Raw genomic sequence first — 10,789 nt, 5'->3', positions numbered from 1 at the left:
GACCTGTCTGCAACCTACAACACCGTCTCTCACTGCACACTAATCATCAGACTACATGACGCCGACATACAAGGAACTGCCCTGGACTGGATCCGATCATTCCTCATCGGAAGAAGCCAAAGGATCAGACTACCGCCCTTCCTTTCCGCCCCCACGGCAATCACCTGCAGAGTCCCACAGGGGTCATCTCTGAGCCCGACCGTCTTCAACATCTACATGGGCCCCCTCGCTGCCATCATCTGACAACACAACCTCAACATCGTATCCTACGCTGACAACACCCAGCTCATCCTCTCCCTCACCAGAGACCCCCACCACCGCTAAACTCACCTTCCATAGAGGAATGAAAGACGTCGCAGTCTGGATGACCAACAGCTGCCTAAAACTCAATGCCGAGAAGACAGAAGTCCTCGTCCTCAGAACCACCCCTTCAGCCTGTGACAATACCTGGTGGCCCATCGCCCTTCGAAGCCCATCGACCCTCAGACCACGACAAAAACCTTGGCATCAAACTCGATTCATCACTCGCCATGAACCGACAGGTCAACGCCGTCACCTCCAGCTGCTTCAACACCCTCCGCATCCTTCAAAATACCTTCAAATGGATCCCCCGGAGTCAAGGAAGACAGTCACCCATGCACTCATCACCAGCAGACTAGACTATGGAAACGCTCTTTACTCTGGCATCAAAAAGTCCCTACTCCGCAAACTCCAGACAATACAGAACACCGCAGCCCGACTCGTCCTTGGCATCCTCCGGCATGAACGCATCAGCCAGCACCTGCGGAGACTCCACTGGCTCCCAGTGGAGAATAGAGTCACCTTTAAGATCCTCACTCACGCCTACAGATGCCTTCACAACAACGGACCAAAATACCTCAACGACAGGATCAACTTCAACGTACCCAAAAGAAACCTCCGATCTGCCAACCTCGGACTAGCTGAAACCCTGCGCATCCACAGAGCCAGAGCAGGTGGAAGATCGTTCTCTCGTATTGCAGCCAAAACCAGGAATGAGCAACCAGCAGACATCAGATGCACACCCTCCCTGAATACCTTCAGGAAGACTCTCAAGACCTGGCTCTTCGGCTCAACGGACCTGCTCACCCCCCCTCAGCGCCTTGAGACCCTCACCGGTGAGTAGCGTGCTTACAATTCCCTGATTGATTGATTGATTGATTGATTCTGCCGCTTGAGTAGATGTTCTACTCAAGCAGCAGCGTCCTGAATGCAAGCGGCAGGTTTCTCAACGCGTACAGTAGCAACCTGCCATGACCACCCAAGTTGAAAAATGTTGCCGGGAGGTGTTCTAACGTGTGATTTTTTTCACTCATGCTCGCCAACCTGATGTTGGTGGGTCACACGAGAGGAAAGCCTCCGCGCCGCATCATGGAGTTTTTCAGAACTGGCTGTTCAGAGATAGGCGTGACTGCCTGCCGCCTAGAGTTGGATGCCCTAGAGAAACTAGGGACCCTAAACTTGCTATATGGGTGTCAACCTCCATATTCACTAAGGCAGATCACAAGGCACCCACTCTTGTGTTGGCAAGTGGCACTGTTGAGGCAAATTCACTGCCCAACGACCCCCGCTGGCTCAGTACCTAGCTCAAGAAGTGGTGGAACAGTCAAGCTTCCATCCAAGGGATTAAATTGGTATTTCTCGACTGGGCCACATGTGAGAACACAATCACATCAGGTCTTTCGAAGACCTAGCTCACAAGTTCGAACAACATAGTTCCTAGTTCCGTAGATACCTCCAACTCCGCCATGCACTAGATACACACCGAAAATATCTTCTGGTGGTGCCAGAGTTCAATCCACTGGAATCCAAATTGATGATGGAGCCACTAGGCTGCAAATGAATATCCAGGATTGTACAGGTGCCTTTTGCTTAATGCTCCTGTTCTCCTGCCAGTGTGAGGACTGCTTGGCTCTTGGATGTGGGTAAAACAGAGGACGACAAATGGCAGGAGGCTAAGATGGCAACCAGATTTACTACATCTCAGACAGACTCTGGAAGATGGGAAGTCCAATTCCCCAGCATATACAAAATGTGGCGACCCAGGGGGACATTTCACCACATCATTTGGGACTGCCCATTATAGAAAGCTATTGACAAAAGATACATAATGCTATAGCCACTGCCCTGCATACTCCCACTGCTTTGGACCCAACATTTGCTTGCTTTGCTGGGAATAATAGTGGGATAGGGGGGCTCTAGGAGACCGAGGTCATTTGCAGATATTGGGGGGCTTATTTACCAGCCCCTTGCATCGGTGGAACGTTACGTTTTTTTGTCGTTCTGGTGATGCACTGCACCAACCCATATCTACGAGGCCACGAAAAGCCACACTGTGGGGCTTTTCATGACCTCAAAGGTATAATGTAAGCCAACACAGCGCAAGTTGCTGCGTTGCCTCACATTGCCACTGTGAGGTGTGACACATTCCGAGATTTACAACATAGCGTAATTCTGAGAATGCGTCAAAATCCTTTCTCCCTCCCCCCAGGAGTGGAGTAATAGTTGGTTTTTTGTGAAGGAAGGTGTCTCTTTCTGCACAAAAGCAACCAGATTTCAATGCAGGCCCTCTTGCGCCATGGTGCATTGGTGTCTGCGTTAGCACTAGGCACCCATTTGTGAGACAGCGCAGTGTAAGAGGACAGGAATGCACTGTATCGCATAGACACGGCACATTCCTGCTCTTTTCTTTCGATGCAGCGCAGCAAAGTGAGGTGCGGCGCCGCCATGGTTCAAATTGTTGCAAACGAGGCGTTGCATTCCTACTAACCAAGAGGGACAAAACACAGTTTTGGAAATGAGCAGAGCCTTCTTCTTTGTGGTTCTGGTTAGGGGGCAGCAGAGAAGGTGGCCTACAAATAGAGGGGGGGTGCAAATAAACATCAAAGAATCTGGGGACCGTGGCTGTCCAGGTGAATAGATGCTGAAAACGCAGGTTAATGCGACTACTTTTCAGGTATGCGCTGCTTATCGCAATGAAAACTGCTGTCTGCATGGGAGGGCTCCTGATTTCTTGTGCCACTATTGTGCTGTTGTGTACCATTGCACCATGTTATGTGTAAGACTAGTAAACAATGTAAAAAGTAGCACAACATACTGGCAGGAGTCTTTCTGAGGAGAACATGTCTCTTAGCCCCAGGTTTACTCTTTCTGTGAAGCATTTTCTGGTCATACTACTATCCAGAAGGCGAAAACAATGTGAAATTCATTCTTGCGAAATAGAGAAAAAAGTTGTGAAAGTCTCTTAACACAAAAGGAGTGACTTACAAGATTTCGCCTGTGCAATGAAATGTTTGTCTGCGACATCGCAGACATATGAGGTCAGTTGTATGACCCTTTTTTGCGGTCACTGACTCGCAAAATAGCATTTGCGACTCTCGCTATTAGGAAGGGGCGTCCCTTCCTAATAGCGAGTCAACATGCTACACTCACAGTTTACCACCTACTTCAAGTAGGTGGTAAACCACTCGCAAAGGGGAAGGGGTCCCCAGAGGACCCCTTCCCCTTTGCGAGTATGTGGGAAAAATATTTTTAAGAGCAGGCAGTGGTCCCAGAGACCACTGCATTCCCTTAAAAAATTAAACTGAAAGGTTTCATTTTTCTTTTTTAAATGCATCCCGTTTTCCTTTTAAGGAAAACGGGCTGCATTGTTTTTTTAAACTGCTTTATTAAAAAAGCCGTCACAGACATGGTGGTCTGCTGACCCCAGCAGGCCACCATCCCTGTGAAGTCTAGCCATTCCTAAAGGGGTCGCAAATTTCACCCTCCTCATTAATATTAATGAGCCATGCAATTTGCGACCCCATTAGGAATCGCAAACAGTGTCTGAGACACAGTTGTGCATTCCAATTAGCTAGTCACAAATTGTGAGTCGCAAATACGACGCAATTTGCGACTCGCTAATTGGCGGGTCGTACATCTGGCCCATGGTCCTTTGCTTTCTGAAGAGATTGAGTCATACATTGGCACTTGGTAAAAATACCTACTATGGTGGAAACTACTCCTCGTCATTAATGATGGAATGTCACCCTTCCCTCTCCACATGGACAGTGTATCTGGTTTTTACATGAAATGATTTGGGGTCTCCCAGACACATCTAGGGGGTTACTGGGCAGGCGGGGCCTACTGGGCCAGGGCTGTGGTGGTTGGGATAGTTTGCCTCTGGGGTCCTGGACCCGTCCTACTATGGCTCTGTAGACTGGACAAAGTACACATCCGTTGGACGTGACAAGTCAGGGCGGGAAGTCAAAGACATCTCGGAGGGGGCGAGTGAGGGAGGGTTATATGGGAGGTTAGAGTTTCAGAACCGCACAGCCAACCAAAAGACACAATAACTCATCGTCCAGTCCAAGGCTTGTCTTCGTAATAAGAGAAGTACTTTAATAACACAGAAAAACAAAATACTGCACAAGAAATGGGCGGACAGCTAGAGGGTTGTACAGTGTGCTGCGACAGTGTCCTGGCCCACCTTTACAGTGCTCACACCACTAATGGAAATCCAGCAGCTATGAAATAAATCATAGTCATGAATCAGGCACAGGTGTGAACTGACAGCAAGACTTGGACGAGCAGTGATTCTGCTCCGTGACTAATAGCGTGGGGGCATATCATCAAGGGGCGACGGTAATATTATCGCCGCTTTAGAGCCCGTTTTCAGGCGAAAGCGTCGATAATATTATCTCATTATCATCAAGGGCACGCTAGCGCGTGATTCCTTGACGTATCACCCCTTTTTCACACGCCTCGCATCGCTTCGCTAATGAGATGCAAAGGAGGCGTGGCTGTGAAAACAACATGGGATAATATCGCAAAGGCAGCTTTGCGATATCATCAAGGAGGGTTAGCGATATATAAAATCGCGTTAAGTATGCCTTAACGCAGGAATTTAACGTCTGTTAAATTCCAGACTAAGGCATACTTAACATGGGGGTGGATTGTGTGGCTAAAACCACAGGCCCTATCATCAAGGAAATCGCCGTTTTCCACCATGGAAAACAGCGATATCCCCACTATCTCTGGAATTTTTATCGCTTCGGCGATGCACATTGTTGATAACGCGCTAACCGGGCGATACATTCCAGAGATAGCCGGCGATAAATATGCAAGGGCTAAGCGCGCTTTGAGATATTAATCGCCGGGCCTTGATAATATGCCCCATAGTTTGTTATGTATCGTGAGCGAAAAGAGTTGAGGCTGGCAAGCTTTAATCTTCCTACCTGCAAGATGTGGTTTCTGAGTCCAAGACCCAGTCTTTGACGTGGAGTGAGTGGTGCACACTTCACAGTTACTCAGTCAGCACCTCAGCCATCAAACTGCAGCTTGAATCTTGCCACTGAGGAAGAAGAGCATGGCAGTACTCACCAGTGGACCCAGGTCTTTGGAAACTGCGGCCTACAGGCTGATGGCGGTCCACCCAGGAAAAAGAACAATTGATGGACAGAATGCTGATCAATGTCAAACGTTCACCCCAGTAAACAGATCTGGTCCTATATACATCAATATTTTGTTCCACATGCCATTCCAGTTTGGACCCAGCCATATGCAAATCAGTCTTGACCCTGTGCCCAATAAGAACAGTCCAGCCCAAACTGCCAGGCCAGGTTACCCCTGGATTAGAAACAAGCAAACTGGGTGGCATAGTGCGCAAAAGAACGATGGATTAAACCCAGATCTGTGACTGGGAGTGAATGATTGAAAAGTTTCTGCGCTCCGTCCATCATCTTGTTGTGTTTCGGAGGTCCTCCCTACGGCAGTGCTGCAGGACCCAGCAGGACTCGCAGCATCTCTGGACCAGCATTTGAACTCTGGTCACATTGCTGTGAAGCCGAACGACACGCTGTCACTTGGGGATTGTCGCGACTTCAAGCGGTTCTCCACAGGAACCACCTAGAAGGCCATGTGACCTCTCATAGCTCGAGTCGGCACCAGTTACATCCCTAGTAACACGTCCACTATTCTGGGTGCTCCGTACTCTGGAAGCACAGCTGACTGCCACTCTTGGACAGACTCGCCTCTTATAGCACTGCATCTCTGAGCAGACAAGCAGGAGTCGAGGTGCTATGCAGCCCTCCAGCAGACTGTGCAGACTTCAGGTGAAGTCCCCTCACCTCTAGGAGACTGGCTGTCAGAGAGATCCCAGCCCTGGATGACAGTCTCTCCTCTTATAGCACTGCATCTCTGAGCAGACAAGCAGGAGTCGAGGTGCTATGCAGCCCCCCAGCCCTCCAGCAGACTGTGCAGACTTCAGGTGAAGTCCCCTCACCTCTAGGAGACTGGCTGTCAGAGAGATCCCAGCCCTGGATGACAATATCCCATCAAGTACTCTGCAAGCACTCTCTTCCTTGGTCAAGAAGTCACCAAAGTGGGGGGCGTGGCCACGGCGCCGAGGGAAATGGCCGCCACATTTGGGAGCTCCGCCGAGATGTAGCGCGACGGAAAGGCTCCAGGCATCATTTCGCGCCGCATGAACTTCGGAGCTGCAGTTTCCTTCGTTGGAATGCTTGCTGCCTACTATGTATTGTTTTGAAAGCTTGGGGTGAGCGTTTTTCCTCATTTTTTCTGCTCCTTTCTTCAAACGCGGTCCGTGAGTGAAATGCGGCTGCCATTTTGAATACTAACGTCCTCTGTGCCTCACGCTGACTGAGCCCTGGCTGCTGACAGAGTTTCTCTCACTGTATCCCCCAATTTTACAAGTATGTTTTTTCCGGAATACCAAGTTTTAACCTAAATACAGCTAATTTAACAGCAGTATTTTTCTCTTTTCACTATACAGACGTTTGGACTGCTGCTTTTAGTATATGTCTAACATGTCTTACTAGACAAGGAATTTCTTTTCATTCCCACTATGCAATCGCATGTTGGACTACTTCCTTTATGTTTTGGAAGAGATAAATAATTACATTTTCTGAGGAGGTGAAAATAAGATACTTTGAGGAGGTGAACAATAATATAATTTTTGAAGAGGTGAATAATAATACTTTCCCTAACTGCCCCTTTTTTGAGCTGTGAGTTTTGTTTCTACATACTTTATTTCGCCTTTTATTCTCCTCAAAATGGCAATGTCTCGCAATCCTCGTAATGGTATTCCCCAAACTAACACTAACGCTGGGTCACTGGAAGACATTAATCCATTCAGTGTCTTGCAAGATAATGGAGAAGAATAAACAATGAATACTACCAAAATGAAAGGTTCTTTCTCTCAAAATTCGCGCTCAAATAAAGCAAACTCCAAAATTCCTTCCACGCCTGCCTCAGTTCCGGGTAAAAGAGTGAAAGCGAACCCACCTTCGCCCACTAATTCCTCTTCATCTATTTCTATGGAATTATTGCTTGATGAAATTCGTTCTCTTAAACCATATATGGTGGAGACGAATTCTCGTCTTCAGAGCTTGGAGGATAATTGGCTTCACACCGAACAAAAAGTGGATGACTTAGAAAGAAGAGTTACTTCAGTTCAGGTAGCCACTGACCAAGTTCCCAGCCTTCATAAAGAAATACAGAATCTGAAACTACAAGTTGAGAATTTGGAAAATCGCAACAGGCGTAATAATCTACGCATTTACGGATTGGCGGAGGGCCTCGAAGGATCTAATCCTATAACCCTTTTTCAATCTTTTGTGCCCACGCTCCTTGGTCTTTCAACTTCTCCAACATTGAACATTCAGCGAGCCCACCGTCTCGGTCAAATTTCCCGCCAGGCTACCACGTCTTCCTCTTCAATGAAACCCAGAGGGGTAATCTTGTACTTTTTAGAATATACAGATCTGCTCAAAGTTCTCCAAGCGGCTAAGCAGAAAGGAAAGATCGTATGGAATGGCTCAAATCTCTTTTTCACGCAGGACTATGCCAAGACTACTGCAGATCGTCGTAAGAAGTTCCTGGAGATGAGACCTGCGCTTCGATCCCTGAACGCCCGTTATGGTTTATTCCATCCATGCCTCTTCAAGGTGACTTATAATAATAAAACAACAACCTACGAGGATCCTACACTTCTTCAACAATTTCTATCCTCCTGCAGAGTTGATTCTATGGACATTCCTCGATCTTAATTAACTATTTTGTGGCATAAATTTTGTTGGTTATTGTTTCATGTTTTCTCCACATCCCAGCTGTTGTCTTGTTTTTCGTTACGTTTTGCGACATGTTAACCTTTTTCCTTCTCGGTTTGCTTCTTTCAGATGCAGCTTTGTGGTTCTTTGATTATATCCTCTTCGTTTGTGCCTGCGGATTGCCTCCCCCGACTGCGTCTTTGTGGAGTCTCCGGTCCGTTGTGCTAACTCCCTCATGTGGTTCCACCCATCCCACTCTCACTGTTTTTGTGTGGTATGTCTTTTTGACTTTGTACTTCAATGTCAATGTTTTGTTTTATATTATTTATCTGTACTGTACCTTGTTTTCTCCTCCTTTTATCTTTTCCTATCCTTTTCTACCCACTATTTTTCCTTTCTTTCCTCTATTTTTGATAGCATCTTCCTCAGATTTGTTTCTTTTGCTTTCTTAATCTCACTTCTCTTTTTCATTTCCTCTTTAAGTCTTTTTTCTCTTTTGAACAACAAATCTAATATTTCAATAGTTATTACAATAATTGTGCATCTTCATTTTAATGAGATGCTTTTAGAGTTGTAACTTGGAATATCAAAGGAGTTAACAATCCCATAAAAAGACAGTGTGTGTTAACCCACTTAGCTAGATTGAATGATTCAAGAAACTCATCGGATGTTGAAGCAGCTAAATTGAAAAGATGTTGGGTAGGAAATGTTTTTTCTTCCCCAGCCTTAGGGAAGAAGAATGGAGTTTCTATTTTATGTCATAAAAAATATCAGTTATCAGTAGTTCATCAGGAAAGTGATTTAGAGGGGCGCTGGGTAATTGTTAAACTGCTTATTGGTCAAGTACCCTTGGTTCTCTGATAAACTTCTCCTGTTTGATGAAGATTATGTTATTTTAGGAGGTGACTGTAACCAAGTACTTGACCCTATATTGGATAGGTAACATCGCACTTATGGTAACAGAATCAAGTGATGTCTCTCCGATATATATATGAGACCAACAGGGTTATTCATAAGTAGCCCAGACACCGTTAAAAGTAGAGTCTCCTTGTGTTCTGATGTGTTTGTGCTGGGGTGTACCATGGGTGACAATACAGCGAGTCTGAATATAGAATATGTATCTTGCCTCTAACGTGAACTTGTAGCATGAACGAGTATGTGGCTAGGTCTCCTCAAAAAGAGCCAACAAATAAGGGGGTCTTGGTATTTACTTGGCTTTCACATTTAATACAAGAATGTGTGTTTTTACATCCAATACAAGATTGGGTGAAGAAGAGGAATTTGAGTATATCAAAAATACTCTCTTTGTAGATTCGCATTACAGCTGAGTGCAAAATCACTGCGAGGACTCACTTAAGGAGCCCCCGTAAGACCTATTGGAGTGAGCTGGTACGCGAGGCCATGGCTCACTAAGGGTAATGGATATATTCAAATGAAAAACATACACTCGTATATTTAACAGGGGTAGTGGAATGAGCTGAGTGTTGTGTGTTTTTTTCCCCCCTTTTTACCTTTGGCAGTCCCCGAGAGAAAAAACTCTAACAATGTCCTGTGTCTGTGCCAAGCGACTGGAGCTGCCCTGACGAAATCGCCAAAAAAAGATTGGGCGATGAAACATGTTGGCACTATATAACGGTATGCATATTAACCCCTTCCCTGCTCATGACGGAACCGTTCCGTCATGAGCCACGGTTGGCGTGCGCTCATGACGGAACGGTTCCGTCATGACAATCCTGTTGGCGGCCGCTCCGCCTGCGCGGCGCTGTTTCCCCGCCTGTGCGAGGGGACAACGCAAATGGGCGGAGTCATGACGGAACCGTTCCGTCATGAGCACAGCTCAACTGTGGCTCATGACGGAGCGGCTCCGTCATGAGCACAGGCCCGCCGCGCTGCCCCCCTGCCCCCCCCCCAGCGCTGCAGCGGAATGTCCGCAGCAGCGAAGGGGTTAAGCAACCTTTTTAATTGTTGATTTGGGTGCACATCAAAGGAATAATAAAGTTTGAACCTATTGAGGGTGTATCCTCCTCAACCTTTTACCTTCACTATTCAGTCGTTTTTGGTATGTGATTTCTTCACCACGTACCTTAACAGCTTTGGTTTATTTTTGGACACTTTCTTCATTCTTTTTTGGAGCGTGATGGCAACCAATGATGATAAAAGTGGGCAGAGCTGATGAGTACCAATCAGCAGGCTCAATTGGTGGTGCGCACGTGAGGTGCCATCTCATCTCTTTCACATTTTTTTATATTTCTTTTACTATTTGTATTTGAAAAAACACCCGGTGTAGTTTATGTGTATTCATGCACCTTGAGGTTTGTCAAGGGGATTGCCACAGGTAAAATTCTCATTTTAAAATTGAAGGTGGCTAGCGTAGTGGATGACTACCCTTTTCCCAAAAAACGGGGAGTATCATATACCTAAAGTAATAGGATTTGATCCACAGCTAAGAAGAAAGCACTCTACCTTCCAAGCCCTAGGCCTTTGTTGATAGATATCACCACAGGTAGTGACAACGCTGCTCCCAGTAGGAATATCAGAAACCTAAGCACAGCGGGTTGTGAAGACTTTACACCTGGCTGTCATCGGCATTCACAAGGCAGCAGAAACATGTCCTCCTTTGAAAAAAAGAAACTATTAAATCACAGGAACATGTATTCTCAATCACGACATGTGTCTTTGGATCCGTGTGTTTATTTCCTTTATTCTTTTTTTAAAATTAAAAT

Source organism: Triturus cristatus, chromosome 11 (assembly GCF_964204655.1).
Source record: "Triturus cristatus chromosome 11, aTriCri1.1, whole genome shotgun sequence".
Taxonomy (NCBI): Eukaryota; Metazoa; Chordata; class Amphibia; order Caudata; family Salamandridae; genus Triturus; species Triturus cristatus.
This window is presented reverse-complemented; position numbering follows the sequence as displayed.